The 25,842-nt window shown below is 41.0% G+C and overlaps 1 long non-coding RNA gene across 1 annotated transcript; it reads right to left on the bottom strand.

The window, feature by feature from the left end:
- Positions 1 to 4,084: 4,084 nt before the first annotated feature.
- Positions 4,085 to 11,280, bottom strand: LOC138361369 (uncharacterized). The gene is made up of 2 exons (XR_011226932.1): positions 10,976 to 11,280; positions 4,085 to 4,991 (listed from the first exon to the last, which is right to left on the bottom strand). It is a non-coding gene; the product is annotated as an uncharacterized lncRNA (long non-coding RNA).
- Positions 11,281 to 25,842: the final 14,562 nt, after the last annotated feature.

Genomic DNA, 25,842 nt, shown 5'->3' with positions numbered 1-25,842 from the left:
AAGCACCAACGTATATACCAAGCCCACCAACATAGGATTATGCCTGAACGGTAGAAGTGAGTGCCCCCAAAGATACAAAGCCAGTGTTCTCAATGCTTATATTCGTCGAGCGCTTACCCACTGCTCTGAATGGAGCAACGTGAGTAGAGAGTTTGAAAGAGTAACTCAGGTATTGGTGAACAACGGATATAGCAACGCGGAAATAAATGCTGCTATAAGAAGACACTTGGACCGTTGGTATAATTCAGAACCTAGAACAGAAACCACAACACCCCCAATAAAATTATATTACAAATCAACCATGCACAGTGAACATATAAAAGAGGAAAAAATAATGAAAGAAATAATCCGTAAAGGAGTAAAAAGCACTACTCCTAACCAAAACATAAACCTGATAATATTCTACAAAACCAAGAAGACTTCCGAACTCCTTATCAAAAACAGCCCGAAGCCGACGGAGAACCCTCTACAGCAGTCAAGCGTTGTATACATGTACACTTGCCCCCACGAAGGATGTAACCTTCAATGTAAGTACATAGGTATGACGTCGACCAAGCTGACGAGGCGTTTGACATGCCATCTTCAATCTGGTGCCCCTAGGAATCACATGAGACAAGCCCATGACATTACTCTAACAAGAGAAATGTTGAACAAGAATACTTGCATAATAGACAAAACCCAAGATTCAAGAAGATTACAAATTCTTGAGGCAATTCACATAAGAATAGAGCGACCTACCATGAACACCCAAATCACGGAACTATTTACTCTACCCACCATGAGAGTAAGGACAAGACAAGAACATATCGATGCCAACACAGAAGACAATGTCCAACATAACAGGCCAATTACACTGGATTAATCTTTGTGTTTAGATAGGAGATGCCTCGTATGGGCCAATAAGCCTTCTGCAGCCTCTATGTTTCACCTCACATTTATCCCTTATGTATCCCCCCATGTTTTTCACCTTCATTGTATTATCACCTGACCTAATGCGGGTATAAAATAAACTAGTATTGTAAGGTCTGTTCACTTGAGAATGAACCATGGAGGTTCGAAACGTTGTGCAAATTATACAAATAAGTGTAATACACTATAGTAAATCACTTCTTTTCTTCACCTTAAAAGTACGAAAATGAGTTTTGGAGAACTCCTATTTCAATTAAGCCCTGATGCTAAGAAAATAGTTAGGGATAGAAGCCCTAAACCAGAAAATAATAAATACAGAATATGCGGTCATATTCAATGAAACATATATATGTATATATATGTATATGTATATATATATATATGTATATGTATATGTATATATATATATATATATATATATATATATATATATATATATATATATATATATATATATATATATATATATATATATAAGGCACAACTCTCCTAAACACGAGAGTGAAGTATAAAACTTTAGAACACTTTCCCACCAGGAGACTCGAACCCTCGCCAGCACAGAAGCCTTCCAGCAACTGGCATAACAGGTACGCCTTAACCACATGTCTGAGCATGTGGTGGAGCGGGTTAAGGCGTACCTGATACGCCAGTTGCTGGAAGGCTTCTGTGCTGGCGAGGGTTCGAGTCTCCTGGTGGGAAAGTGTTCTAAAGTTGTATATATATATATATATATATATATATATATATATATATATATATATATATAATATATGTCGTACCTAGTAGCCAGAACGCACTTCTAAGCCTACTATGCAAGGCCCGATTTGCCTAATAAGCCAAATTTTTCTGAATTAATATATTTTCTCTAATTATTTTCTTATGAAATGATAAAGCTACCCATTTCATTATGTATGAGGTCAATTTTTTTTAATTGGAGTTATAATTAACGTAGATATATGACCGAACCTAACCAACCCTACCTAACCTATCTTTATAGGTTAGGTTAGGTTAGGTAGCCGAAAAAGTTAGGTAAGGTTAGGTTAGGTAGTCGAAAAAACATTAATTCATGAAAACGTGGCTTATTAGGCAAATCGGGCCTTGCATAGTAGGCTGAGAAGTGCGTTCTGGCTACTAGGTACGACATATATATGTATATATATATAACTGAAAACTCACACCCCAGAATATTGACTCACACCCAACAATTATTGAAAACTCACACCCAACTGAATATTTCAGTTGCATATTGTCCTGGGGACCATTCAGGCTTGTTCGCACGTATATATATATATATATATATATATATATATATATATATATATATATATATATATATATATATATATATATATATATATAATGTATAAGAAATAGGAGAGGTCCCAAGATGCTGCCCTGTGGCACCCCCTACTGTCAATGGTAGAGTAGGGGGAGGCTATTTATATTTATTTATATACAAGAAGGTACATTGGGGGTTAACAGAGAATACAGAAATTAAATTGAATTTACATTCTTGTAAAGCCACTAGCAAGCATAGCGTTTTGGGCAAGTCCTTAAACTAACAGAATTTTTTTACATAAATTAACAGTAAAATTGATAAAAAATGTTTACAGGTACTTTACAGATTTACTTTACCTGTACAGATAATTTTAAGTAGAAGAATTACAGTAAAATTAACAAAAAATGTTTACAGGTACATTGAAGAAATTTGACACAAAAGCAGATTAGAATAATAACAATACACAATAATAAATAATTAATAAATAAATGTTTATTCAGGTAAGGTACATTCATACAACAGATTTTACAAAAATTTCTAGATTTATAGATAGGGCTAGTACATACAATGCCTAAAGCCACTATTACGCAAAGTGTTTCGGGCAGGAAAAACATTAAAGACTATAACTTAATACAAGTTGAGTTTAAAGTATAGAATGTGTTGAGAACAAATTAAAATAAAGATAAAAAAGGGGGGTAATATGACTGAAAAAGCAGCACAAATACAATTAGGTCGACAAACAGCGTTGTTTAAAAAAAACAGACATGGGTTGACAATATAGGGGTAAGGTAGTTACAGGTAATTTATTAGGTAGTGCTTCACTTTTATCTTAATCTGGTTGAGAGAGATACAGTCTTTAACATGATTGGGAAGGTCATTCCACATTCTGAGTCCCTTGATTTGTAGAGCATTTCTAGTTTGATTAAGTCGTACTCTTGGAATATCAAAACTGTATTTGTTTCTGATGTGGTGCTCATGGGTTCTGTTACAACCTTCAATGAAGCTTTTGAGGTCAGGATTGGCATTACAGTTCAGCGTTTTATATATGTATAATACATATGAGAGAATGTGCAGTGACTTAATTTCTGACCAGGGGGAGAAAGATACTGGCAGTATGGGGCGTTAAAGTTTATTGAAGATTAAATTCTGCAGAACATGTAAATATATAAAGTTCACATAAAGTAAGTAATTATATAAAGTTTATATTAAACACGGTTTATATTATAGACTTAACAAAGTTGATATTATATAAAACTTAATATTGAACATGTAAATATACAAAGTTTCAAATATAATTTAAGGAATATATAACGTTTATATTAAAATATATAAAGTAAATATATAAAGTACGAATTAACAGTAACAATTCCAAGGACTAGATTTAACTTAAAAGGTACACCCGTAGTAAGTATGAGACCTTAGCCTATAGTGACATGGAAACTAATTCTGCAGAAACCTAAAGGTTAACTGGTACTAGAATTAAGGCCGAGTGCAAATGTGTAGTAATTATATAACACTAGGATATAACAGGCAGGACACAAAGAATAACTAATAAGTGAGAGACCACATAACACGTAATGTACCCGGCCAAGAGGCCGTAAAAGACCTAATGGATAAGGAGAAGGGGGTGTGACTACAAGTAGGGCTTACTAGCACCTAGACTGGGCAAAGTATTAGCTGCGGACAGCGGGACACTTGGGGACCGGCGCTGCACCCCCACCGCAGGCCAGCGGCCGGACCCCCCCCCCCCGAAGGGCGAGTGCCAGCTGGCCGCGTGAGGCACTCAATGTAGCAGAGCAACAACGTCCCGTCTGACGTAGGATGTGAGCACTACTCTTCCGCCTGCCGTTTGCCATTATTTCTGATGTGGCGAGCCCGTCCCGAGACAGCTGGGTGCGGAGCGTAGTCATCTGAAGTCAAGCCTAGCGCCGAGAGGGCAGCGCGTAGGATCCTGGAGAAATCTCGCCTGGTGACAGGAGCGCTTGTAGGATCTGTGCTTGTAGGGTCCGAAGAGTGTTGATTCCTGACCATGTAAGCGATACCTGGTCCAGTCGGAGCGTGCGTCGATTTTTTGTCGCGTAGCTCACCTCCCCCGGGCTGAAAGATATAAGGCAGTAAGGGTGGGCAGAAGCGGCGTGCAGTGTTATCGTGACAGGCAAGAGCACAGACGAGAGGGAAACCCTAGCTGAATCAATACGGAGACGAAAAACGGGGGAGGGAGCCCGGCAGCAGGAATTAAGAGAAACCTTAATTAACAATCCTGGATGAATAAAGAGCATCCGAATAATTATACTGTAGCAATGAAGGGGGGGCCAACAAATCTAAGAATCTTCCAGCAAACGGAAGGGGGAAGTACCTTTGCTAAGAGCAAAGGTGGGAGAAAACCGGTAGGAGAACAGCAAGGAGGCACAAAGCAACTATAACAGGGTAAGACGAAACACTATAAATCTTGAATATAAACAATACATATACCAAGAAAGGGTATAACAACTAAGCAACATACACATAAACAATAAAATGGAATAAGAACCAATTCTTAAAGCCAAATCTATAACATGCTTGTGTCCTAATCGGATGTAGAATGTGAGCGGGGAACATTACCCTTGGTCTCTATCCCATCTCTGCCTCCAGACGGGTGATTGGGCTGGATAGAAGCCAAGGAGTCTGCCTTGAGTGGCCGCTGAGTGTAGTCTTGTGTTGTCAATGAGCGTCTGCGAGCCGCAGCTAGTACGCCGTGAACTTCGGCAACATCTTTAGAACAGGAGCAAAGTGAAATCGACGGCAGGGAGCTGCCTTTCAGTAACTGTAATAAGGATAATAATAAGAATACAATGTCGTAAATAATCGTACAATGAAGAATACAATGTAATATCGTAAATAACAGATGACGGCAAGTGCCGCAGAATGGAAGAAATTAAGAAAGCAACGCCAAACCATAATAACAATTTATATTTTAATAAAATAATACTGGAATGACAGTAACGGTACGGAATAATATTAATACTGCCATATAGCCCAGCAAATAAAGAGAAGATAATAGTATTAACGTAGGCCCTGGGCGGCTGCATCCCGGCACCGCTGCGTGCGTTGATGGTGATCAGAGGAATATCCGGCTCGCGTTCTCTTCCTCGCCGCAGTAGGGTGTGAAGGGGGGGGGGTTCCGGCTTGTTGTGGCTGCGAATAAAGGGAACAGAAGAAACCGGCATTGAACGCCAAGCGGGCAGAGCGCAGTGGAAGGAATAGCGGTTGGAGGTAAGGGGGCCCCTAACCTAATGATAGATGAGGTAAAATTAAATAGAATACTATTACGTAGTAGGAAACAACAATGGCGAAGGAACAAGAAGAGTAAAATAGCCCAGAAGGCCGGATGGCCAAAGAACGTTAGCGACCTATGGCCAACAGCATGCTGGCTGCGCTGGCCAACCACAAGCTGGCCGACGTCATGCTAACTGACTGGCTTGAGCTTGCCGAAAGGAAGGCCGAATGGCCAGTTTTTTGCATGACACCGTGCGCGCGGCCATGCTAAACTTCTCGGTAGCATCCAAATGTAACTTAATGTACTGTCGATACGATGAAGAATGGGTGGTCAGATATAATGCACAAAATTCAGAATAGAATATATAATGAGGGAAACGAGTGTAATAGGACGAAATAACCGGAGGAGAAAAAAAAATTGTGGGGGGAGGGGCCACCCGAATGCATTGCAACTAGCGTACCTTAGCTGAAAATAACTTAAAGGCACAGAGGCAAAGCAATAGATTAATACAAATCCTAATTGATAGTCCCTTAATAACAAATTGAACGTGAAACTTAAACAAAGAGTAAATTACGCCGTCCGAGCCCTCTTCCTTGTTGCAGATGTTGGGTGGTCCGTCTTCTCGCCACTGCGGAAAGGGGGAACGTTAGTGACAGCCTGACTAACCTGGCGACAGGCAGGGGGAAAAAAAAAAAACCCGACTGCCGCCCCTGCTAGCATAACATAACATAACATACCATAACATAACATATAACATGACATATAACATAACATATAACATAACATATAACATAGCATATAACATAGCATATAACATAACATATAACATAACATATAACATAACATATAACATAACATATAACATAACATATAACATAACATATAACATAACATATAACATAACATAAGCAAACATAACATAAGCAAAGTGTAAATTGTGGGAAAAATTTTTCGTAATAAATACAAATCATAATTGCGAGTCCAACCATAGCAAATTTAACAGATAAGCAGACGTAGGAGGAACTAAGGGGACGTTTCCCACAGGCGAGCCCGCACGGCTGGGGGGGGGGGCGGAAATGACATATAGGTCCGAAGAGAAGATAACGTCGCCGAGGCGCGCTGGACGGCACACAACCCGGTCTGAGAAAGGACATAGGCCCAAAAGCGAGAGGCGACAATCGAAGAATGGGATGGAAGAATGCGGAAGTAAGCGGGGCGAGACCGAGTAAACAGGGAACCAGGGGGGGGGGCAACCGATAAGCCGCGGCTCGCGCACCGCTGGCCATACCTAGACATACCTAGACAGGAAGGGGAGAAGCATATAAGTAACCCAGCAAAAGACTAGTAATTAGTAACTCTGCAAATAGCACATCCTGGCTGACTTTACTTAATAATTTACTTAGTAACTCTGCAAATAGCACATCCTGGCTGACTTTACTTAATAATTTACTTAGTAAGGCTGCAAATAGCACATCCTGGCTGAATTTACTTAATAATTTGCTTAGTAACTCTGCAAATAGCACATCCTTGCTGACTTTACTTAATAATTTACTTAGTAAGGCTGCAAATAGCACATCCTGGCTGACTTTACTTAATAATTTACTTGGGAACTCTGCTAATAGCACATCCTGGCTGACTTTACTTAATAATTTACTTAGTAACTCTGCTAATAGCACATCCTGGCTGACTTTACTTAATTTTTTACTTAGTAAGGCTGCAAATAGCACATCCTGGCTGACTTTACTTAATAATTTACTTAGTAACTCTGCAAATAGCACATCCTGGCTGACTTTACTTAATTTACGTAGGAACTCTGCAAATAGCACATCCTGGCTGACTACTTAATAATTACTTAGTAACTCTGCAAATAGCACATCCTCGCTGACTTTACTTAAAATTTAATTAGTAACTCTGCAAATAGCACATCCTGGCTGACTTTACTTAATGACGTAAGGCAAGGAAAAAGAACAAACATACTGAACACAGCAACGCAACAATAAACATGCGGCATGAGCAAAGCATCAACTGTCGGAGTAAATTAAGGTAGGCTGTTTGGGAAAAGGAATCCGTGGTAATCTGAAAGCAGGAGGCATGTTAGTGCTGAAACGAGAATAAAAGAAAGGGGAACCCAACAAGTGCAGGGCCAGAGGCATAAAGCAAGAGGCGAGGGCCCACAACTGCACCTCGCGCATCCTGGCTGCCTAAAAGCAACAGCGAAGGAAAGGGGACTACTAACTGAAGACACTGCCAAGGAGACAAAGGATGGCAGAGACAAAGAATAACGTAAGCTAAATGTAACAAATCGCCCTATAGTAAAAAAAAAAATGTTTTTATAACAAACATAAAGGATGCACGACACAAGTGTAACCAGACAAGTAACAGGGATGAATAGTGGTGAATGGGACATTTCGCCCTATAATAAATAGAAACATACTTAATGACAACCATAAATGAAGCACAGCACAAATGTTACCAAATAAGTAAGATGTATTAAATTGTGGTAGGCTAAATGGAACATATCGCACTAGAATAAATAAAACCAATTTTACATTAAGCAACGGAGGAAAGCATAACATAAATAACCAAGAAGTAACGTGAATAAACTGCAATAGCCAAGCATAAACTACTGTAACTACCTATGAATCTAGGCAAATTGCAGGGCCAGGAGACGTGAAGCTAAAATAAGGGCCCGCGAAACTGCAAATAGCACAGCCTGTCTGACTTTACTTAATAATTCTCGGAACTCTGCAAAACACATCCTGGCTGACTTTACTTAATAATTTCTTAGTAACTCTGCAACGAGCACTGCCTGGCTGACTTCACTTAATAATTTACTTAGTAATTCTGCGAATAGCACATCCTGGCTGACTTTACTTAATGAGGAAGGCAGGGTAACATAGGCAAGCATACTGAACACAGCAACGTACAAATAAACGTGCGACAAGCAACGCATCAACTGTCGGGGTAAATTAAGGAGGCTGGCTGGGAAAGAGAGTCGAGGTAACCTGAAACAGGAGGCATGTTAGCGCTGAAATGTAGAACATAATTATGAAAAGGGCAGGCATGTCACGTGGTATCTGCAAGTACAAAAGAAGGGTATACAATCGGCGTGGATATATAGCCATTTTACATTAAGAGAACGGAGGAGATGCATAACATAAATATAACCAAATAAGCGACGTGAATAAACTGCAAGGGCCCAGCGAAAGTACTGTAACTACTGAGGAAACTAGGCAAAATGCAGGGCCAGGGAACGTAAAGCAAATTAAGGGCCCGCAAATACTGCAAATAGGACGTCCTGTCTGACTTTACTTAATAAATTACTTATAACTCTGCAAATAGGACATCCAGCGACTTAATGACGTAAGACAAGGAAAAGTGAACAAGCAAACTGTGACACAGCGAACGCGAAGATTGAACGTACGACATGCGCAAGGCTACGAATGCCTGAGTAAAGATAGGCTGGGGCAAAGTGAATCCGAGGTGGTCTGAAAGCAGAGGCATGTCGGTGCTGAAATGTAGAACATAAATATGAATAAGGGCAAGGCATGTCGCGAGAAGTCTGCTAGTACAAGATAAGAAACCTTGTAAATTTTTTCTCGCACCAAGTGTGAGAAAGACTTAATTTACAGTGTCTTAAGGAGGCAAAGAATGGGAATCATTAAATATACGACGTTCCCGACGACGCTTCGACGCCGCCATCTGCTGGAGGATACCGTGCCCCAGGCAACATGGGGGCCACCCCCCTGTCCAGGGCACGGCCCCTGGAACTGGACGCCGAGGACTTAATGAACATAACGAAGTCATCCTGGATTGCCGGCGGCAACGCCGAACCCAGGGCCTGTGGTGCGTACCATTAGACGTAAACCTGCCGTCGTCGTCGAGCTGATCTCAGGTCCTTGCTCCAACGCCGGCGTCTCCCTCTGACGAAGAAGAACAACAGACGACACAGGCGGACGGGCAGGCGGACGAACGCTGAACTTACGACGTAGGAGGAAACCCTGCTACAACGGACATGCAGGGCGCTTAAGACAAACACACCAGGCTACACTGGCCGGGCGGGAGCGCCTGGGAACCAACCTGCCGGCAACACCGGCCAGACGGAGGACATGTAGTAACGGTCCTGGCTACCCCCCAGGCAAGCAGGGCACGTGCCTGAGGGCCTGGACGGCGGAAAACTTGAAATAACACACCGGGCAACACCGGCCAGACGTACGTCTGGGGACCACATGCCGGACTTACACCGGCCGACGGACGTCTGGGGACATCTTGATCGGCGCCACTCTGGGGAAGACGTACCTGGGGACTCCGGGACACCGAAGGGCCTGGGGCTAACACCCCGGGCAACACGGCCGGGCGAGACGTCCGGGGGCGACGTGCCTAGCAGAGAACACACCACCCACGGCAAGGACCCCATGGCCTACCAACCACGCGTTGCCACACGGCATGCTCAGGGCCTAGACGAAAAGGGGAGGGGGGGGGGTCCGCACACAGGCGCGGCCGACGGGCGCAAGACAGCCCGAGCCCCGACGTGGGAAGCTGTGGCGCAAAGCCACGTGGATTAGCACCCGAAAGGGAACAGGAAGGGCGGGACACAGCCCCACCGTGCGCGCCACGGAACGCCGTGCCACGTGGCAGCACGACCAGGCGCGTGCCCCGTAGCAGGCCCGGGCGGAGGGCTGGACCTGTCCACGAGTCGTCGCCAGGGCGACGCTTGTCCGGTCAGGGGGACCCGACCCCTGGGGACATCCCAGGGAAGCCGGCAGACCGGCAACAGGGAACACCCGAGGGAAAACAGGAAAGACGCAGAAGCACGCCCTGCGGGCCAGGCACGTGACGCCCGGCAAGGCATGCATGGGCCCCAAGGCGGGGCCCGCCATAGGGCCGCCCACGCCTGGCCACGTGTCGCCGCCGCCGAGAACAAGCGCCCCGGGCGTAGGACCGAACCTGTCCACAAACCGTCGCCGACGGCGACACATGTCCTCGGACAAGGCGAAGCCTGGCCCCCTGAGACACCCCAGGGAAACCCGGCGGGCCGGCGCCAGGGAGCCCCGGAGGAAAGGCGGGAAGGACGCCGAAGCCCGCCCAGATGACCCCAAGGCCAAATACAGGAGACGGCCCCAAGGCAGAGCACGAAGGGCGTAGGGCCCACCGCGCCTGGCCACATGGCGACGCCGGCAAGGGCACGCCTGGCCGCCGACGGGGCCCCGGGCAGGGCGCGCGCCTGGGCACGCCACGCGGCGGGGCCCCTTGGACACGGCCGGGCACGGCTGGACGGGGCCCCACATGAGAGGAGACCGAACGCAGGCCACTAGGGACACGGCCCAGGGCACGCCGACCCTAAGCCAGCCACGCGACCAGCACGGCACGGGGGCGCCCGGCACAGGCCCAAGGAGGGCGCCCCTGCTCTCCGGGAACAACACAGAGAGCCCGAAGGACTAACTAAGGCGGCACACACGTACCGCGAGGGGAAGGCGCTTGGCACACGCCGCACTGGGGAGACCTGACTAGAAATGAACAGAAAACCTCACCTTGGGTTTAGAAGTGTAGGGCAGGAGGGCCCTGCCGGAACAGTCTGGGGTGTCGAGGGCCCCAGGATGTCCGTGAGAGAGAGGTCAGGTACCGAGGCAGCTGGCGTGTTGTCCATCTCGTGCGAAGTCGGGCGGCCGGGGAGTGGTTGCGAGGGCAGCGGCGAGGGCAGGCGGAGTGAGGCGGAGCCCCGTTGTGCGCCCGTATTTATACGGCCCCAAACTGCCCGCGCAACGCCGCGGGACGCGCTGCGCAATTGTTTCTTTCTCCCCCGCCAGAAACATCCCCGCTTGTGATGCAAGCAGTGACCATTATCTAACATTCAGAGATTTGAGTAGGGGTACCGAGTGATGTCTGGGGCCAGAGTTGGATATTATCGTAATAGCAGCTTTGTGTTGAGTAATTAGAGGACGTAAATGATTTTGGGTAGTAGAACCCCAAGCACAAATACCATAGTTGAGATAGGGATAGATGAAGGAGTAATAGAGCGTCACCAGGGCAGGGCGGGGAACATAATATCTGATCTATGCTTATTATTCAACTTTTCTTTGATTCCATTTATTACCTAGGTTGCCTAGCCTCGCCATGCTTCCTTACTCCATTGTACCCCTGGCTTTGCCTGTATCTCAAATTGCAAATTGTTACTTACAGTGTACCTGAGAGTACTTGTAAGCAATCTACCTCATTTTTCATTTTTGCTCAATTTGTTTTTGTATTGCTTAGTCTTGTTTATATTTTTGTTTTGTATTTCTTTATCTTGTGTTTTGTATAGTCCATGTTTATATGTTTTTTCGTTAATCTCATTTATTACCTAGGTTGCCTAGCCTAGCCATACTCCCTTACTCCATTGTACCCCTGTAAGCCCCTTTTGAGTTTGCTTTGTTCTGTATTGTGTACATCTTTTTCCCTATTTTATAGCTTATTTCTACCTTGTTATTTGCCTTTCTTCCCTTGTTTTTCCTGCAATCAGCTTTTATTATGCAGACAAGTATAGACCCTGAACTTAACCTCTTATCCACTATCTATGACAATTATCACTTTAATGATCTAAATTGCAGATATTTTGCAGCACATGATGTAAACAATGTATTAACTCATAATCACAATATCTCTGTAATCAATTTGAACGTTAGATCCCTAGGTAAACACTTCGATGATGTTAGTGCCTTGATTGAAGCTATTGACAACAAATTCTCTTTTATTATACTTACTGAAACATGGTTGAAAGAGGATACTACTCAGCTCTTTAACATGCCTAACTACTCAGCAATTCACAACTGTCGTCAAATTCAGAGAGGTGGTGGCACTGCTCTTTACTACCACCAAGAACTAACATGCTTAAAAGAAATTAGAACCAGAGACTGCTATGGGGAGTATATCTTCGCCAGCTTCAGAGTCAAGGGTGCCGAGTCTGTCCTGACTGTGGGTGCAGTTTATAGAATTCCTAACACTGATGTGTCTGAATTCAACTCAAACCTTAGAAATCTAATACTTGATAACAGACTGAACAAAAACCACCTAATTACCGCAGGGGACTTTAATATTGACCTCTGCGAGCCTGAACACCCCACTGCTGTTAGCTTCCTCAACTGTATGAATTCCTGCTTCCTCATACCCTTAATCACTAGACCTACTAGAATCACTGATAGCACTGCCACGACGCTCGATCACATCTGGACAAACATAACCTCTCCGCTTACTTCAGGTATAATCACCGATAGCACTACAGATCATTACCCCACATTTCTCTTAACTAACATTAGCAAACCACCTCTTGAGTCAAGAGTGATACGTTTTAGACTACACAATGAAACTGCTATAGACAATTTTATAACTGCTGCTGATAATGTCAACTGGGAGTCCGAGTCAGGTAACATAGTGGACATCAACCTTGCAGTACAATCTTTTCTTCAAAAAACTCTTAGCCTTTATAATACCCACTGTCCTATGCTTACAAAACAAGTCACAACCAAAAGGCTTAACAATCCCTGGCTTACAAAGGGAATACTTAAATCTATTAATAAAAAACATGACCTTGAGAAGAAGTATAGGTTAGGAATTGTCTCCAAAGAATTCTCAAAGAATTACTCATTATTGCTGTCTAAGATAATTAGACGAGCCAAAACTAAATACTACCAAGATAAATTTACCCAAATAAAGAGCAACATTAAACAAACTTGGAGAACAATTTCTCAAATATTGGGATCAAAGAAGTCTTTAAATAACAAACCGACTCTCCTGTCTAATAACGATGGTCAGCTTTCAGCCTCTGATTCTGCTACTGAGTTCAATAGGTTCTTCTCTTCCATTGGTTCATCCCTTGCAAATGATATTCCATCTTCCAGTACAGACATTAATGACTATCTTTCAGGTAACTATCCACAGTCTCTGTACCTAAAGCCTATTAATTCCACTGACGTCAATGAGATAATCCTTTCCCTTAAAACCAAGTCTGGTGCCCTTGAGGAGATACCAACTTTAATTTACAAAAAAGCCTCCAGATCTTTAGCCCCTGCTATTGCTTTGCTCTTCAACAAGTCACTTGAACTCCAAACCTTCCCATATATTCTAAAAAAAGCGAGAGTAACGCCTGTCCACAAATGTGGTAATCTCACAGATGTTAACAACTACAGACCTATATCTATCCTGCCAAACTTGTCAAAAATTTTTGAAAAACTAATCTATAAGCAGCTTTACTCATATCTAGCCAAACTCAATATACTTAGCCCTTGCCAATATGGCTTCAGACCCAAAAAAAGCACTAACGATGCACTTATTAGTATGCTTAACTCCATTCATACAGCTCTTGATAAAAATGAGTTCTCTGTTGGGTTGTTTGTGGACCTGCGTAAAGCTTTTGACACTGTCAACCACCAAAACCTTCTTCTTAAATTACATCATTATGGAGTCAGAGGACACTCCCTACAGTACCTCAAATCCTACCTTACTGACAGGCTCCAATATGTTTCTGTGAATAACACAATTTCTCCCACCCTACCCATCAACATTGGTGTTCCCCAGGGCAGCATACTTGGCCCTCTCCTCTTTCTCATCTACATTAATGACCTTCCAAATGCCTCCCAACACCTCAAACCAATTCTATTTGCTGACGACACAACCTTCATTTACTCCAGTCCTGATCCCCTTGCTCTAAATGCCACAGTAAATACTGAGCTAAATAAAGTCCATCTGTGGCTAACTGCCAACAAACTCACCCTTAACATTGACAAAACCTTTTATATTCTGTTTGGCAATAAATCCTCTAATCAAATAAATCTCAAAATAAACAATACCCAAATTTGTAACAAATTAGATGGCAAATTCCTTGGCATTCTCATTGACCACAAGCTTAATTTCCAGGGACACATTCTAAACATATCAAAAAAAGTTTCAAAAACTGTGGGCATTCTTTCTAAGATCAGATATTATGTACCACGCCCTGCCCTGGTGACTCTCTATTACTCCCTTATCTATCCATATCTCAACTATGGTATTTGTGCTTGGGGCTCTACTACCCAAAATCACTTACGTCCTCTAATTACTCAACACAAAGCTGCTATTAGGACAATATCCAATTCTGGCCCCAGACATCACTCGGTACCCCTACTTAAATCTCTGAATATGTTAGACATTAAGTCACTGCACATTCTCTCATGTGTATTATACATATATAAAACGCTAAACTATAATGCCAATCCTGATCTCAAAAGCTTCATAGAAGGTTGTATCAGAACCCATGAGCATCACACCAGAAATAAATACAGTTTTGATATTCCTAGAGTACGACTTAATCAAACTAGAAATGCTCTACAAATCAAGGGGCCCAGAATGTGGAACGACCTTCCCAACCATGTTAAAGACTGTACCTCTCTCAACCAGTTTAAGTTAAAAGCGAAGCTGTACCTAATAAATTCCCTGTAACCTACCTTACCCTTCTATTGTCAACCAATGTCTGTTTTTTTCTTTAAAGAGCGCTGTTTGTCGACATAATTGTATTTGTGCTGCTTTTTCATCTATGTTTTCATTTCTTGTTTTCATTCTACTCATTATGCTCAATTAGTATTAAGCTTGTCATTTAAGTTTATCATGCCCGAAACGCTTTGCGTAATAGTGGCTTTAGGCATTGTATGTACTAGCTATACCTATAAGTTAAACAATCCTTGTAAATATTTATTGTATGTATGTACCTTACCTAAATAAAATTGTATTGTGTCGTATTGTATTGTATTGTATCTTAGAAAGAATGGCAACAGTTTTTGAAACTTTTTTTGATATATTTAGAATGTGTCCCTGGAAATTCAGCTTGTGGTCAATGAGAATGCCTAGGAATTTGCCATCTATTTTGTTACAAATTTGGGTATTGTTTATTCTGAGATTTATTTGATTAGAGGATTTATTGCCAAACAGAATATAGAATTTTTTTCAATGTTAAGGGTGAGTTTGTTGGCAGTTAGTCAAAGATGGACTTTATTTAGCTCAATATTTACTGTGGCATTTACAGTAAGGGGGTCAGGACTGGAGTAAATGAAGGTTGTGTCATCAGCAAATAGAATTGGTTTGAGGTGTTGGGAGGGATTTGGAAGGTCATTAATGTAGACGAGAAACAGGAGAGGTCCAAGTATGCTGCCCTGAGGAACACCGATGTTGATGGGTAGGGGTGGGAGAAATTGAATTATTCACAGAAACATACTGGAGCCTGTCAGTAAGGTAAGATTTGAGGTATTGCAGGGAGCGTCCTCTGACTCCATAATGATGTAATTTAAGAAGAAGGTGTTGGTGGTTGACAGTGTTAAAAGCCTTACGCAGGTCCACAAATAGCCCAACAGGGAACTCATTTTTATCAAGAGCTGCATGAATCAAGTTAATCATACTAATAAGTGCATCGTTAGTGCTTTTTTGGGTCTGAAGCCATATTGACAAGAGCTAAGTATATTGTGTTTGGCTAGATAAGAGTAAATCTGCTTGTAGATTAGTTTTTCAAATATTTTTGACAAGTTAGGCAGGATTGATATAGGTCTGAAGTTGTTAACATCTGTGAGATCACCACATTTGTGGACAGGGGTTACTCTCGCTTTTTTTAGAATATCTGGAAAGATTTGGATTTCAAGTGACTTGTTGAAGAGCAATGCAATAGCAGAGGCTAAAAATCTGGAGGCTTTTTTGTAAATTAAAGTTGGTATCTCCTCAAGGGCACTAGACTTGGTTTTAAGGGAAAGGATTATCTCATTAACGTCAGTGGAATTTGTAGGCTTTAGGTACAGAGGCTGTGGATAGTTACCTGTAAGATAGTCCTTAACATCAGTACTGGAAGATGGAATATCATTTGCAAGGGATGACCCAATGGAAGAGAAGAACCTATTGAACTCAATAGCAGAATCAGAGGCTGAAAGCTGACCATCGTTATAGGACAGGACTGTTGGTTTGTTATTTAAAATCTTCTTTGATCCCAATATTTGTGAAATTGTGCTTCAAGTTTTTTTAATGTTGCTCTTTATTTGGGTAAATTTATCTTCGTAGTATTTAGTTTTGGCTCGACTAATTATTTTAGATAGCAATAACGAGTAATTCTTAGAGAATTCTTTGGAGACGGTTCCTAACCTATACTTCTTCTCAAGGTCATGTTTTTTATTAATGGATAATTTTTTAATATTTTTATTAATAACAATACACAATAATAACAATACGCAATAATAACAATACACAAATGAAACAAGGATTACTAGGTACATGAGGATAACATTTCAGGGTTATACGTTGGTTCACTGAAGCATAATATGAGGATCGTTTCAAGGAAAAATCTCAAAGAATAATGCAGTAGAATATGCACTCAATACAACAACCATGATATCAGATGATATCTAAGATTACAGTGGTAAAGTAATATGGCTTAGGTACAAATGTTGGGGGATTAGGTAGCACTAGATACAGTGTGAACATAAAGTACTAGGTAGAAAACTATGAAGATGAAATTAGGTACTTTTTGGTTTTTATTTTTGAATAAGGCAAAAGTTGGACTTTTGTCCAAAAGTTGGAGTTATGCTATTGATGAGTACATATTAGTTCCTGTCACTTAGATAGGAACGAATATAGTCCAAAGCAAGGCCTTGAATACCATAGTGGTGAAGTTTAAATAAGAGGTAATTATGGTTTATAGTATCAAAGGCTTTTCTCAAGTCAATGAAGAGGCCAATTGAGAACTCATTTTTGTCAAGGGCAGTGTAGATTATATCAAACAGTCTAATGATGGCATCATTGATACTCATTTGGAAACAAAAGCCAAACTGGCAGGGACTTAGTATATAGATTTTACGAAATAGGAATAGAGCTGTTTAAAAAAAAAACAATTTTTGAAAGTTTAGGTAGATGTGATATTATTCTGTAATTGTCAGTTGTCTCGCCTCCTTTATTAACTGGCACCACTCTTGCTTTTTTAAGGATATCAGGAAAAGTAGGACACTAGAGATTTGTTGAATAGCAGAGGAATGGGTGTTGCAAGAACAGGGGCAGCACTCTTATATATCATAGATGGTATTTTATTAATGTTCCAAGCTTTGGTTTTAAGTAATTGAATTATGGATATAATGTCTGTCAGGCAGACTGGTAAAAGGAATAGAGAGTTAGCTACCTATGAGATATGTAGTATATTGTGTCTGGGTCTCTGGAATTTTTCTGGCAAGGTTTGCACCAATTGATGAAAAGAAGCTATTGGAATTAGTTGCAATATCTAAGTCTGTTGCAAGTGTGTAACCGTCTTTGGAGAGTTTTATCTGCTTGGTATGTGATTGTTGTTTAGACCCTAGGATGTTAGAGATGGCTTTCCATGTAATGTTCATATTTCATTTTGCTTCTTTAAATCTATTCTCATAAAAGGAAGCTTTGGCTCCTTGTATTATATTGGTAAGCATTGATGGGTATGCTACTTGTGAGCCAGGGGTTGTTTAATCTTTTGACAGTTTATTTGCTTAGGGAGGAGAAGACTCAAGATGATTCAAAATGCTCAGAATACTCTCACAAATTTATATCAATCTAATATTTAGGAATCTTATATAATAAAAATGTATGACTACAAGTTCTCCTTCTTTCCCTTCAACAGGTCTTCCTCACTGGGCCTGCTTGGCTTTTGTGTTACTGGGAGGGTGCCATCACCGTTTACCTTTCAAGACTGACTCATGCTGGCACTGCATTTGTTGACCTTCTCTTCACAGTAAACACACAGTCCTTCTCCATATGGTGATTGTCCAGGGCAAGCAGGGTGTGGCCGCCATCTTGGAAACAGGAGGATGGAGAAGCAGGGTCTTCTAATTTCTTCAAAGCAAAAGAATCTTGTCTTCCCAGACTTATGCCAGCTTCTGCCGGCCTTGCATTCTTGTTCCTACATGGCCCTTGGGCCTTTTATATTTATTTTACATAATAAAACAACTATTAATACCCATGTGTTTCACAAGAGATCCATGACCTTTAAGCGCTAATTGTATTAACTAATGTACATATTGTAACCTTTAAATATCTAATAAATGACAACAAAACACAAAAGGAAGAGGGTGGTAGGAGAAAAGCACACAGAAACAGTATTCAAGGGGACATAAACATTCCCTCTATTGCATTATGTGTGATTTCTTCTGAGGATATATATACATATATATATATATATATATATATATATATATATATATATATATATATATATATATATATATATATATATATATATATATATATATATATATATATATATATATGCAACAGTGATCACAAAAACACTGATCCAAGTATGAAGAAAAACCCCATTTGAAGAATAGAGAATGCTTAACACGTTTTCGGCTAATTCGCCTTCATCAAAACAAAGTAGACTAACTTTGGAATAATCCAAAGTAGGATTCTACTTTGCTCTGATGAAGGCTAATTAGACAAAAACGCATTAGGTATTCTCTATTTTTCAAATGTGGTTTTCCCGCATATATATATATATATATATATATATATATATATATATATATATATATATATATATATATATATATATATAATAAGCCTCGTCTCAGCTAGGTGCCCAGCGGAGAGAGAACCTCGCATCCTAGGGGTCCAAAACCCGGATTTCCCCGCACTTCGCCCTGATGGTATCACCATATACTCATGGAAGGAGGGTAAACAGTTGGTGTGGGACTACACGTGTGTATCCACCCTGGCTGACACCTATGTACACTTCGGAGCTGATCAAGCAGGTGGGGCGGCCAACCACAGGGAAACAGCAAAATCACTCAAGTACAGGCGACTGGAAGGTCAATACCTCTTTGTTCCCATAGCGTCTGAGACGCATGACTCCTGGGGCAAGAGTGCCTTGGGATTTCTCAAGGAATTGGGTTCCAAGCTCATTGACGTCACCAGAGACCCAAGGGCTTCCAGTTTTTTGTTTCAGCGCTTCAGTGTGGCGATCCAGAGGGGAAATGCTTGCTGCGTCCTCGGTTCCTGTCCGGAAGCGGAGGAGCTTCAAGAGATCCATAACCTTTAGGCATTTGTCTTGTATGTTTTGTAACCTTTAAATACACAATAAAGCAAAAAAAAAAAAAAAAAAAAAAAGGAAGAGTGTCGTGACGCTGAACCCCGGTTCATTCCGAACACAGCGATTACACAACACATAACACCTTGCCTCAGCAACCGTTACTACCACCTATACTCCTACACACACCAGACCCTTGACGCGTACCACTCGGTTTGTACTGGAACACAATGAATGAACATATGGAAGGTATTTAAAGGCCGTCGGGTTTTGTCATTTAATTACAAAGAATAGACTCTGACAAATAATAACATATTAACATACTCTATTAGGTAAATACACTTCCAATACCCATAGACCACTTGACCTCCGCGGTCACCACTTGCCCTCGTAACTTCCGCCTAAGACCCTAATACGAAATGATTACTACAACGCTCCACACCCGGTTAGTCTTACATTCAATACTCACATACTGCAGACTTAACTTGGTCACTAAGATCACATCAGGTTCTCGCATAGCTGTCTGGTACACTTCGCTGCTGCCACAACGGAGATCCAGAGGACTTCTCAGTTCAACTCCCACAATCAGACTGACTTTAGCCAACCATGGCCTCAAACATTTCACCACGCCTCTCAAGGAAGGTATAATCCGATTAACCTTATCCCTAGAATCGGTAATCTTGTTCCTAGAAGCCTGACGAAGAATAATTCCTCTTTCCAGGAATTATTAATTTGGCTAAACAGCTTCGGTCTAAATCCATTGACCTTTCACTCGGTACCCCTACTCATATCTCTGAATATGTTAGACATTAAGTCACTGCACATTCTCTCATGTGTATTATACATATATAAAACGCTAAACTATAATGCCAATCCTGATCTCAAAAGCTTCATAGAAGGTTGTATCAGAACCCATGAGCATCACACCAGAAATAAATACAGTTTTGATATTCCTAGAGTACGACTTAATCAAACTAGAAATGCTCTACAAATCAAGGGGCCCAGAATGTGGAATGACCTTCCCAACCATGTTAAAGACTGTACCTCTCTCAACCAGTTTAAGTTACAAACGAAGCTATACCTAATAAATTCCCTGTAACCTACCTTACCCTTCTATTGTCAACCAATGTCTGTTTTTTTAAAGAGCGCTGTTTGTCGACATAATTGTATTTGTGCTGCTTTTTCATCTATGTTTTCATTTCTTGTTTTCATTCTACTCATTATGCTCAATTAGTATTAAGCTTGTCATTTAAGTTTATCATGCCCGAAACGCTTTGCGTAATAGTGACTTTAGGCATTGTATGTACTAGCTCTACCTATAAGTCAACCAATCTTTGTAAAAATTTATTGTATGTATGTACCTTACCTAAATAAACATTTTATTTTATTTTTATTTTATTTTATTTTCTTAGATATGTGATCCATAGTCTGTCTACTTAACATGTACTTCCAATCATCATTCGTTAAGTGTTGAAGTAATGATCCTCTAGCTAATAATTCCTACTAACTTGTGGATTACAACACCACTCCCCTCCTTAAACACGCATATGTCCCCATATGCATCATTGCAATGGTTCCATTAGTGCAAGGACCTGGAGGATGCACCCACCATATATGTACAACTAAAAAATCATCCAATAAGTTCATCATACACACGATGAAATAAATTAAAATTTTCCCCAACATGACTCACAACACTTCTCCTACATATACATTATATTCACATCATAGCACAGGTAAAATAGTCTGTAATAATTTTTCCCATCTCCAACAATGCACATATACCTAAACTGCTGACATATAATTACATACTTTCTTCTCTCTCTCTCTTTATATATATATATATATATATATATATATATATATATATATATATATATATATATATATATATATATATATATATATATATATATATATATATATATATATATATATATATTAGAATATTTTGGTAGCAGTCTTTCCTGTAGACATATATTATTAAATATGACCGAAAAAGTAAGATTAATAATTCTAACACGAATTTTCTCAATATTTCTTATGGTTCTTTTCACTGTTGATGGTAATTGAAAAATCAGTTCTCCAAAATTCATTTTTATTTCTAGTCTGCCACGACACTTGAACGCATTTTGTAATAACTTATTACATTTTCAAAGACTTTAGTTTACACACCAAATACAGGTATAAAATCAAAGCTGTTTAAACTCTGTTTAGTGTTTGCAGGATATAGTTGTGTGTAAAAGTATATATATAGGCAGGTATATATATATTGGTAGCAGTCTTTCCTGTAGACATATAATATTAAATATGACCGAAAAAGTAAGATTAATAATTCTAACACGAATTTTCTCAATCTTTCGTACATTTCTTTTCACTGTTGGTGGTAATTCAAAAATCAATTCTCCAAAATTCATTTTTATTTCTAGTCTTACGCGACACGAGCGCGTTTCGTAAAACTTATTACATTTACAAAGACTTTAGTTTACACATACACAACTGAATAGAACTTACACATCTCCGATTTGTTTATATCTACATTTGAGTGAGGTGGTATTAATAGGGTATTAAATTCATCAACACAAGACAGAACACGAAACAATGGGTATTTGAATAGAAGTGATTGTAGAAAGCCTATTGGTCCATATTTCTTGATGCTTCTATATTGGAGCGGAGTCTTGAGGTGGGTAGAATATAGTTGTGCATTAATTGGCTGTTGATTGCTGGTGTTGACTTCTTAATGTGTAGTGCCTCGCAAACGTCAAGTCGCCTGCTATCGCTGTATCTATCGATGATTTCTGTGTTGTTTACTAGGATTTCTCTGACGATGGTTTGGTTGTGGGAAGAGATTATATGTTCCTTAATGGAGCCCTGTTGCTTATGCATCGTTAAACGCCTAGAAAGAGATGTTGTTGTCTTGCCTATATACTGGGTTTTTTGGAGCTTACAGTCCCCAAGAGGGCATTTGAAGGCATAGACGACGTTGGTCTCTTTTAAAGCGTTCTGCTTTGTGTCTTGAGAGTTTCTCATGAGTAGGCTGGCCGTTTTTCTGGCTTTATAGTAAATCGGCAGTTGTATCCTCTGATTTTTGTCTGTAGGGATAACGTTTCTATTAACAATATCTTTCAGGACCCTTTCCTCCGTTTTATGAGCTGTGGAAAAAAAGTTCCTGTAAAATAGTCTAATAGGGGGTATAGGTGTTGTGTTAGTTGTCTCTTCAGAGGTTGCATGGCTTTTCACTTTCCTTCTTATGATGTCTTTGACGAAACCATTGGAGAAGCCGTTGTTGACTAGGACCTGCCTTACCCTACAGAGTAAGGCAGAAGAACTCTATTATATAAAGTTTAGTCTTCCTCTGAAGACACTTGACACTCTGTCACGCTCACTCTGGGTAGCCCTGGTTCCTTCTTCCGTGGCCCACGATGAATCCACGATGACTACTACGAATCTACTCTGGCTACAGGCCAGCCAAATCACAGTCCCACTGGGTGCTTCGTCGTGATGGCCTTCAACCACAATCCAGCCTGTAGCTGGCAGGTACCGATCAGCCTCGCTGTTTAGGCCACTCTACGACTGATACTAGGGTTGCGAGCCCTAGGCAGGAGCCTCATGTGACTCACTGGTCACTCTCCTCATTCAGCACCACAGTGGGTAGTCTCTTCCACCAGCCAGCCCCGGATAAGGCGATTCCCGACACTGCCACTCCTCAGGCAGGCTATTATACTCTCAACAGAGTTCGTCCAGGGGTGGCTCACAGCTTCTTCAAAGCAGACTGGTGAAGAGACCTTGGCTGCCTTGGGTAGACTGCCCCATCGTCCAACACAGCAGTCCTAGGTCGACTCTGAAACCAGACACGTCATCAGTACTGGGGACACTACCTAGGGCCACTAGGAAACTTCACTTACTAGCTTAGACAGAAACGTCCACCTCTACACTCCATAGATGGCGTTGCTGTCTAAGCGCCACCTCACCAGAGGTCAGCAGCGGCTACGTCATGAGCCGACTAGGACAGGCATCCAGCACTTATTGCCGGCATCTCCCGTCCTCACTAGATGGCGTTGTCCATGGTGTGGGGTTTTTGGCAGCCGACTCACAGATGGCGCGAACTCCAAGGCTTCGTGCTCGGGCGAGGAAGTTTGGTTCGTAACATTATATTCCTAAGATTACTCAAGTTTGTGTTAGTGAAACCACTTGTGCTCAAGTTGTTCTGGGCTACCTATAGCCTTTGCTAGGGCCCTATCCAAGTAGACTTTACCCTAGTTTTGTAATTGTAAAACCTTGCATCCTGCCTATGTGGACCAAGGCTTTTAACGTAAAGAAGAGTGGTAAAGAAAAAAGTTTTATTAATGTATATATGGGGGGGTTATTAGAGGGTTTAATAAATAAGGTATAAGAAAGAAGTTTTCCTTTCATCCTGCTGAGTGTGGAATAGGGGATTACCTTAGCCTGCAGATATATATCCTAACCTAACTCATAGTATTTACTGGGAATATTCTTCCCTGGGGGGCCGGGGCCTCCATATTGCCACTATTTTAGGAACTCTTTTAACTTGTACTATTGGCCATCTATGTACAATCACATACACCCCATAACACAGTTATTAGTCAGTCTCTAAGTTATATTAATCGACTCTGGCAGTTATATTAGTCTGACTCTGGTAGTTATATTAGTCTGACTCTAGTAGTTATATTAGACTGACTCAAGAAGTTACATTATTTTGAATGGAAGTTATATTCACCTGACTCTGGCAGTTATGAGTCAGACTATGGCAGTTATATTATTCTGACTCTATCAGTTATATTAATCTGACTCTGGCATTTATATTAGACAGACCCTGCCAGTTATATTAGTCTGAATCCAGCAGTTATGTTAGTCTGAGCTGACAGTTATATTAGTCTGATTGGCAGTTATATTATTCAGACTCTGGCATTTGTATTAGTCTGATACTGACAGTTATATTAGTCTGACTTTGGCAGCTATATTAGATAGTCTCCGGCAGTTATATTAGTCGGACTCGGGCAGTTATATTAGTCTAACTTTGGTAGTTATATTAGACTGACCCTGGCAGTTATATCAGTCTGCCACAGGTAGTTATATTAGTCTGACCCTGGCTGTTATATTAAGCTCACTAGCAATTACATTAGTCTGACTCTGGCAGTTATGTTAGATTGACTCTGGCAGTTAAATTTGTCTTTCTCTGGCAGTTATATTATTCTGACTCTGGGAGTTATTTTAATCTGACTTTGGCAGTTGCATTAGACTGACTCTGGCAGTTATATTAGACTGACTCTGGCAGTTATATTAGACTGACTCTGGCAGTGATATCAGATTGACTTTGCCAGTTATTTGTCAGACTCTGGCAGTTACATTATTCTGACTCTGGCAATTATAATAGTCTTACGCTGGCAGTTATGTTAGTCTGAGTCTGGCAGTTATAATAGTCTGACTGTGTCCCCTTTTATTAGTATGTCTCTGGCAGTTATATTAGTCTGACTCTGGACGTTTCATTAGACAGAAACTGGCAGTTATATTAGTCTGACTCTGGGAGTTATAATAGTCTGACTCTGGTAGTTAAATTAGTCAGACTCTGGCAGTTATTTTAAGGTGAATCTGGAAGTTACATTAGACTAACTCTGGCAGTTATATAAATCTGACTCTAGTAGTTATATTAGGCTGACACTGGCAGCTATATTTGGCTGACAATGGCAGTTATATTAGTCTAACTCTGGCAGTTTTTTGTCAGCCTGAGGCAGTTATATTAGTCAGACTCTGGCAGTTATATTAGTCAGACTCTGGCAGTTATATTAGTCTGACTCTGGCAGCTATATTAGATAGTCTCAGGGAATTATATTAGTCGGACTCTGGCAGTTATATCAGTCTGCCACGGGTAGTTATGTTAGTCTGACCCTGGCCGTTATATTAAGCTCACTAGCAATTACATTAGTCTGACTCTGGGAGTTATATTAGATTGACTCTGGGAGTTATATTAGTCTTACTCTGGGAGTTACATTAGTCTGACTCTGGCAGTTATATTATTCTGACTCTGGCAGTTATATTATTCTGAATGTGGAAGTTATATTACTCTGACTCTGGCAGTTATATTAATCTGACTCTGGTAGTTGTATTAGACTGACTCTGGCAGTTATTAGACTGACTCTGGCAGTAACATTAGCCTAACTCTGGCAGTTATATTAGTCTGACTTTGGTAGGTATATTAGTCTGACTCTAGCAGTTATATCAGACTGACTCTGGCAGTTATTAGTCAGACTCTGGCAGTTATATTATGCTGACTCTGTAACAAACTAGGCTGTTGTAAGAATTATTCCAGAAGGTTCCAGAAGTTTCGTGTAGGGACCTGACCTCAACAACGCA

This window comes from Procambarus clarkii, unplaced genomic scaffold (genome assembly GCF_040958095.1).
Source record: "Procambarus clarkii isolate CNS0578487 unplaced genomic scaffold, FALCON_Pclarkii_2.0 HiC_scaffold_323, whole genome shotgun sequence".
Lineage (NCBI taxonomy): Eukaryota > Metazoa > Arthropoda > Malacostraca > Decapoda > Cambaridae > Procambarus > Procambarus clarkii.
This window is presented reverse-complemented; position numbering and strand designations above follow the sequence as displayed.